The 8,514-nt window shown below is 39.1% G+C and overlaps 1 long non-coding RNA gene across 1 annotated transcript; it reads left to right on the top strand.

The window, feature by feature from the left end:
- Window positions 1-3,452: 3,452 nt before the first annotated feature.
- LOC109015226 lies at window positions 3,453-7,864 on the top strand. Its single transcript, XR_001999867.2, has 2 exons — window positions 3,453-3,729; window positions 7,262-7,864. It is a non-coding gene; the product is annotated as an uncharacterized LOC109015226 (long non-coding RNA).
- Window positions 7,865-8,514: the final 650 nt, after the last annotated feature.

Below are 8,514 nucleotides of genomic sequence, written 5' to 3'. Positions count from 1 at the left end.
CGATCCTGTCGGCCTCGAATGTGAGGAGCTACCAACTGCGGATGAAGGCTGAGCACTAGTACTGTAGTGATGATATAAGTCATCAACATCACTTTTTAGCAATCTAATAAACTCTCCAGCCTTCACTGCCCCGAGGACGGAATTTACCCAAAATTCTAGAACGGCCAACTTAACTCGGGGGTCAAGGATCACAACCACAAATAGCAATCTATTTATCTTCTCAATATTCCCCCAATATTTATCATATTTGATCTTCATCCTCGTAGCCATATCAGATAACAATCCAGCAGAGTCAGTACAACTATTTTCCAACTGGAAGTGAAGCTCTGAGAGCTCACTGAAAAATGAGTTCGCAGTCGTATATTTGGATCCAGATAGTCGCATGGTTATCTCATAAAAAGTTCTTAAAAATTCAACAAAATAACTCACACTGGTCCAATCATGTGCGTCTGGCGCACCGAGCCCCTGTCCTGCTGGCTCCAACAAAGCATACCTCAGGCCCCCATCCTCAACCTCCATCCGCTCGAATGCTTTTTGGTACTTCTGTGCCACATCCAACATCATGTATGTAGAATTCCATCGAGTTGGAACGTCCAAGCACAGCATAATAGAACATTCAATCTTCAAATCTTTTGCTATTGCCTTAAACTTGGCAAGCCTTTGAGGGGAACCCTTCACATATCGTACAATGTTGCGGACTCGGGTTATGGAATCATGAACCTCTTTTAATCCCTCAACAACTATGAGGTTAATGATATGAGCACAGCATCGAACGTGAATAAACTCGTGGGCCCGAATGACATCATCTCTCACCGTCGTGTTCCGCTTAAACCAATCAATTGCTGTTTCATTCGCACTGGCATTGTCAACTGTAATACACAGCACTTTTCGAATTCCCCAGTCCTTTAAACAATCATCCATCTTCGCCCCAATGGATGCACCTTTATGATCCACAATTTCTTTAAAACCAATAATTTTTTTATGCAAAATCCACTCACTGTCAATGTAGTGTGCTGTGATACACATGTAGCAGACGTTCTGTATGGAAGTCCATGTGTCAGTCGTAAAAGACACTCTCTGGCCAGTGGTAATAAACATCTTCCTCATCTCCTCCTTGTCCTTCGCATGCCTCTTCATACAATCTCGCATCACTGTATACCGTGATGGAATGGGAAATCGTGGCTCAACAAAATTTAGAAACTTTCGAAAGCCTCTTTTCTCGACTGTGGTAAATGGCATCTCATCAGTAATTATCATCTCTGCAAGCATGTCCCTCAACATCTTCTCACTGTATTGAGGGATGACCAATTTCTTAGTCTGTGTACCATCAGTGGCTGTAGAAGTTTGGTAACTGAGGTTGGTCTGATCAGTGGCTTGCAATCCCTTCGCTATCTTATATCGTTGGCAATCATTTATATGTGCTATTGACACACTGGTACCTTGCTTCTTCGAATGGCATCCACAAAGTGATCCACAGTAATGTCATCTTGCCACTGGGTTCGCAATTTCACCAGGAATTTTGGTGAAATGCTCCCATGTCCACGACCTCTTTTTAGAAGGTCGTGGTGGTTGATCTTGCTCAATGGGCATCTCCTCTTCCTCGTTGAACATATCTTCATCCTCTATATCAACTGGGAGTGGGAGTCGACTACTCGCACAAGATGTAGCTGCTAGATGTAGCTGCCCTAGATGTAGCTGCCCTAGATGTGGCTCTAGGGGTGGAAGTACCCACCGGTGTAGGAGTTGTAGCATTGGCATCCGCCACATCCCCTTGTGGACGATCATCTCCACTATGTCTAGGATCCATATCACAATCAATGAAGCTGAAAAAATTAAATTAGAAGCAAAAAATTAGTTTAAAAATAAACTAGGCTATTGTATTATACAATAGGACATGTATTATTGTATCATAATAATACATGTATCGATGTATTATTACATTGAGGTTCGGTTGATGTGCGCTTGACTCAGACGAACCCATCCAGATGGGCGCTCGCTCGACGTGCGCTCGAGCAGAAGCCATACAGAGAGGTTCGCTCGACGTGCGTTAGCGCTCGAAAGGTTCGCGATGTGCGCTCGAAGTGGCGCTCGAGCAGAACTCATACAGAGAGGTTCGCTCGATGTGCGCTCGACGTGGAGCTCGAGCAGAATCCATCCAGAGAGGTTCGCTCGACGTGCGCTCAACGTGGCGCTCGAGCATAATCCATACAGAGAGGATCGCTCGACCTGCGCTCGACGTCGCGCTCGAGCAGAATCCATACAGAGAGTTTCGCTCGATGAGCGCTCGACGTAGCGCTCGAACAGAACTCTTCCAGAGAGGTTTGCTTGACTTCTGCTCGACATATCGCTCGAGCCAATGTTCAATACAACGTGCGCTCGACTTGCGCTCGACACCTCGCTCAAGCGCAAGTCTTCAAAACAATGTAAAATTCATGTTTTTGAGCGCCGTGTTGGGGACTATATTGAATATTCAATACACAAGAATCACAAGAATCACAACTGCTGGCTCCAATTCATAAGAGACGTGCTTGAATTAAATTTAGGGCTCACCGTAGGTGGAAGGCTAGAAGCTGAACAGAGGGACGGCGGCAGGGAGGAGCAACGACGAACGGTGTTCTGAACTTCACTGGTTCACTGGTTCAGTCACTGGGACTGGAGACGCGAGAGAGAAGTGAAGGAGGAAGAAGAAGTGAAGAAGGAAGAAGGAAGAAGAAGAAGTGAAAAGGAAGAGGAAGTGAGGAACGAGCGAACGACGTTCTGAAACGTGAAGAAGAAGCCCCTTCAAGAAGGAACTTCCGAACGACGCCGTTCCATATTAAGTGGAACGGTGTCGTTCAATAATTTTTTTTTTAAACCCAGCTCCAAAACGACGTCGTTTTGGAGCTGGGTTTAAAAAAAAATTCAGAGTCGGAGTTGGAGCTCCTTCGAGCTCCGACTCCGACTCCGACTCCGACTCCGAATAATTATTCGGAGCTACTCCGAATTCCGACTCCTAATTCCGACAACTCCGACTCCGTCGGAGTCGGAGTTCTCGAAATTCTGCACACCCCTAGTCAGACCTAACGATTTTTACATCGTCCTAATATTTTTACATAAAATTTTAAAACTATTTTTTGCAGCAACTTTTCTAATTTTTGCGACTAACATATTTGTTGCAAATACTAAATTGGTCATTTTCAGTATTTTTTATTTTTGAAAAATTATTTACATCAGTCTGTAGTCGCAGCACATTTAATGTACTAAGTTTAAAAAAAAATATATCATGTGAGGTGTGCTACGGCTACAAGCTGATGTATAACCATTCTCTTTATTTTTTGTGATGAAAAAATTCGTGGATATATTAAAAAATTTGTTACAATGGTTTGTTAATCGCTGCAATTGTAGTTTATTGCAGCGATTTTTTTAACTTTGTCGCTGAAAAAAGTTATTTTACGGCGACAATAGGTCGTATCGAACTAGGGCTCGGTCTCCTTCATTTTTCCCTCCCGCCCGATATCTGCCTCTATCATTTCCCCTCTCACTCAGGATGTCGGCATCTTTCCTCCGTGCCTTTCCCTCTCTCTGTTTCTCTCTCTGCTACATCTTTCCTTTGTGCTCGGCGCCATGGAGCCTCTAAAGTCTTGGTGTGAGTACACAACGCCGACGGGCTGGAGTGGTTCTGCCCCGCGACCTCTACGCCTTCTGGGTCCTGCTCCGCCACCACAACCACCATGCGCTTCGTCCTCGTTGGTAGGTCATCTCTCCTCCACCGTCTCTCTCTCTCTCTCTCTCTCTCTCTCTCTCTCTCTTATCTCTCTATTTTGTGCCGCAAGAGTGCGTAATAAACAAGATTATTGTGTGCCTTTGTTGGTGGCTTAGAGTTGTGAGGTGCTTTTTGATGGAGGTAATTAGAATTGGATTGCTACTTTAATGGATCTGGGTTATGAACATGAAGTTAGGATTTTGTTTCAATTTTTGTGTGAATGATGTTGGTGTTATACTGGCAGGTCTAGGGTTTTGTTTGCTTATGGATTTTTTTGGGTTTGAGAAGATTTTACTTTGCAATTGTCCTATTCAGTTTTTCTTTAGTTTAGCGTATTGGGTTTGGAAAATTTGCATATTGTCGTGGAATAGGGATTTATATCTTTTAATTAGATTTTGGCGTTGGGTATTAGATCAATAGGGATTTATATGTTTCAATTTAACAGCAGCTTGCATTAATTATCCCCAAAAGTACTTATCAAAAAAAAAAAATTTATGGGAAATCAGATCATATTTGCCCATATATATATGCATGATATACACACACACACACACACACACAATATCTAATCATTCTCATGTGTGTGTGTAAAGTTATGAATGCCTTATCATCAACATTATATGTGTTTCTATTTTGCATAATTGTATAGATAAAGCTTATGATTATAAGCATTTAAATACTATTTAAGAGATTCACACCAGAAGTACTATTAAATTATGTAAAATTCAGGTTGTGTATTTATCTCTTTAATTTGCACACTAAGCTTCTTAAAAAATTTAGTCTGATCAATTCAATCTAATTCAAGAAATGATAAAATTCCTTGGCACAACATGTAGTACTCATATTTTAGTACTAGATCTCTTTTTCTCTTATCTAGGGAATCTAATTTATTTCCTGCCCTTCTTTCTAGGCCTCACTTACTCTCATGTTTTGTCTTTCTTTTCCCTTCCTTTCCATCATCCCTACAAATGTATATTTGTTATCGATTTATGGGGTAGCCCTGCTAACTCGAACTTTGTATTTGGAATGATAACATGCTAATGTACATGAGGGCATCTTTGGCCGAAATGTGTCAAATGTAAATTAAAACTGATTACCTATATATATATATTCATATATATCTCCATCATAATTCTACTGCTTGCACAAGTATAATACTCTTCATACAAAGCCAACATCAACAGTGACATGCATGCATGCATATGGACCCCATTGAGTTCCACCTTAAGCTTTTTGACAAAGTTAGGCACTGTTGATCTGTAGGTGTACATTAATACTTTACAAAATTATATTAAAGCGGATGATCCAGACCCATCACCTGGTTAGTTTACGAATCACTTATATTCTAACTATCTAGATACATCTATAATATATAAATCCCCACATGAACGCCAATAATTTATAGTTAAACTTCATCTTTGCAATGTAATGTGGACATTCATTAAAATTTCGATCAAATTGAGAGTGACCTGTTTTGCCAAGCCCAATATTGCAAAACTTCTACTTCCCGCTGCCTTGAATTCTTCCAAGGCAAGTAAATATGGGTTGATGTGGTGTAGTTTGTTTGATTGCACATCCTCCAAATTCAAATTCAATTTCTAAGAGTGTTCATTTTTTTTTTTTTTGATAAGTAAATAAGTAGCTTTATTGAATAGAATGAAACTAGGCAAAGCCCAAGTACACAGGAAGTATACAAAGTGAGACACCTAATTACATTCTAGTGAGCTGAAAAGAAGATAGAAACTCATGAACATTCCCACTCTTCAATACAATAGCAGAAAACCACTGTAAAAGAGAGAATACAAAAAAATTCCAGATTTCCCCCACTGTACGCTCCTTGTTACTAAAACACCTATCATTCCTTTCTAACCATAAACACCACATTAAGCACAAAGGTATCATACGCCACGCTGTTGCCAATTGTGCACTAATATGCCTCCTGTTCCAGCACACTAGTAGTTCCAACACACTCTTAGGCATTATCCAACTCAGTCCTGCTCTATCAAGAATACCATCCCATAATTTCCTCACCACCTCACAATGTAAAAGTAAATGATCTATCGATTATCCATTCGTTTTGCACATGTAGCACCACTCCATGACCACCATACCCCGCTTCCTTAAATTATCAACCGTCAAAATCTTTCCAAGCACAGCTGTCCAAGTAAAAAACGCAACTTTAGAGGGAGCTTGTGCTTTCCAAATACTCTTCCACGGAAAAAAGGTGGGTTGTTGTAATGTCAAAACCTTGTAAAAAGATTGAACAGTAAACTGGTTTCTCCCCGTGTGAATCCACAACATACGGTCACCCCCATTTCCTCCTACCTTTGCTGAGTACAAGTGTCTAAAAAGGGCTGCCATCTCATCAAGTTCCCAGTCCTGAGCATTTCTAGTAAAAGTGACATTCCAACTTACCGTCCCATTGGCACAACACAGCAAATCTGAGACTGCCGCTTGCTGATTTCCATGAGCTTATATTAATGTGATGCAGGATTATTTCTTCTTGAATTCTTGTTATTATTATTATCTTTAATCTTTTTTTGGTTTTATTATCACATTATTTGGGTGTTTTATTATCATGTTTGATGCCATTTGGCTAAACTAGCTTATGACATGGAATTGGGTGAGCGTATTTTGATTCCACTACTCATTTAGACTGATTCAGATGTGTTTCCTAGTTTACCTACTGTGATCCTCATTTACATCTATATATAGTTGGGAATGTAGTTGTGGAGGTTTTGCTGTATATTGATGTCTACAGCTTTTCCTTAATGTAAGGAAGGAAAGAGCCCTAATGAAAAAAGCGTAGTAAGACGTTCTTGATGTAAGGAAAGTTTTTGAATGGGTTCCTCTTTATCATACCATCCATAAAAGGGAAGACTTTCTTCCTTGCCCTTCGTGGCCTTGCTGCTCACTAGTTCCTTACAATTTCCAGGATATCTTCTGGCGAATATGGTTGAGACTAGAAGAGAACTTTGGATAAATGTTATTATTAGTTCTGTATAGGTTATTCAAACTTTTCAGCTGGCCAACCTGTCCATGGATTTGGATTCTTTGGCTTCTGATGTTGGAAGTTTCAGATTATGAGATAACCTTTCAGATTTTTTGCAAATTTAAGGCCCCTATTGTGAATTTATTATTTTCTCAAATAAGCGTGTAAGGGTTAGATGTTTGAGCTCCATGGTGGTTGGCAGGACTCAACTTGACCATTAAGAATGTGGAGTCAGTTTCTTATTTTATCAGTCAAAAAAAAAGAAGCATGAATATGAACGGCGAAAATGCCATGGTTTTAATTTTGAGAAAAGTACATATGCCTATGTCTTTAGTTTACACGTATAACCAATCAATATGAGTTTGTGGTTCTTTCTGTAGAAATTCTCAAATGCCCATATAGCTTATATATTGCCTTGTACTTCTCATCTAGCTTTCTTTCCCATCAATATATTGTAGTCTGATTTAATCATACCTATCATTCCCCTCATTAAACTTATCATCATTTGTTTATGATGCTTGATACAGGGTCTCATCTCTTCTGGATAGCAATCATTCCTATTGCTGTAAGTTCTCTTTCTTCCTTGACTAGTTTGGCATTTTAATTGGGGTGCTGGAGATGACTTTTCAACACTTAACTGATCATCTCATATTGTCTTGGAAATTTACTTCTACTCCCTCTCTCTCTCTCTCTCTCTCTCTCTCCTGTTTCTGCTTTTTGGCATCCTGAATGCCTCCGGTGCCATGCTTGCAACCTACCGATATCTGATTATGAGGTAAAAAAAACACCCAAGAAAACTTTCATAGCACTCTACGTCTGGGAATAAACCATACTTCTGTTTTTGTGGATTTTTTTTTCTTTTTTTTTTTATTTTTATTTTGTGAAAATAAGATATCATAAGGATAATGATACTAGTGAAACGTTTCACTAGTAATTTTTATTTTTTTGGTAACAAATTATTTGCGGCAAATTAAAGTTGCTGCAAAAGTTCAATTTGTCGTCGAAAAGACTTATTTGTGATGAAACACATTCGTTAGAAAATGTTATTTGCGGCAATTTTATACTACTTTTCGCCGCAGAATTTTTTTCTCAACAATTTCCTTTGATAATGGAATACACATTTTCGAAAATTTTTTAACTATTTGCAATTAACTTAATCGCCGGAAATAACATACTATTTGCAATGATTTTTTCAATTTGCTGATTTTATGCAAAAAAAAAAAAAAAAAGAAGCAAACAATTTCAACGAACATGCGTGATTGAAAAATCGATGAGAATGGGTATTTCTAGCGATTTTTCATGGTATTAGTGACAAAATGTTTCTTGAATTGCTATACTGAAATCGGTAAAATCAAAAATACTAGTTTAGGGGTATAATCGGTATATATTGGTTTGGTTATAAAATGTTTGGTTATACCCCAAGGACAAACTTGTCAATGTGGAATATATCTACTATATATTCTATCCAATTAAGAAACATATATGGTCATTAATATGATCAGAATTCAGAAAAAGTTAGAATCTATGTACGGGAAAAGGGCCCGATATTTAGCCTGAATATCATTAGAATCGAAAAAGGCTGCTTCATAGCATATTGTTGTAGGCATGCAAAAAGTACATTGAATGTGTTATACTATCCTACAGACCGCGTTAATTGTTGTGAACATGTTTTGCATTCTTGCTAATGGTCTCAACAACTTGCACTAAGAAAATAAAAAGGGGGCCTCGGTGTGGTATGGGATACCTCCGATGCCCAAATCAAAATCAAGACAAAGTGTGT

This window comes from Juglans regia, chromosome 10 (assembly GCF_001411555.2).
Source record: "Juglans regia cultivar Chandler chromosome 10, Walnut 2.0, whole genome shotgun sequence".
NCBI lineage: Eukaryota > Viridiplantae > Streptophyta > Magnoliopsida > Fagales > Juglandaceae > Juglans > Juglans regia.
This window is presented reverse-complemented; position numbering and strand designations above follow the sequence as displayed.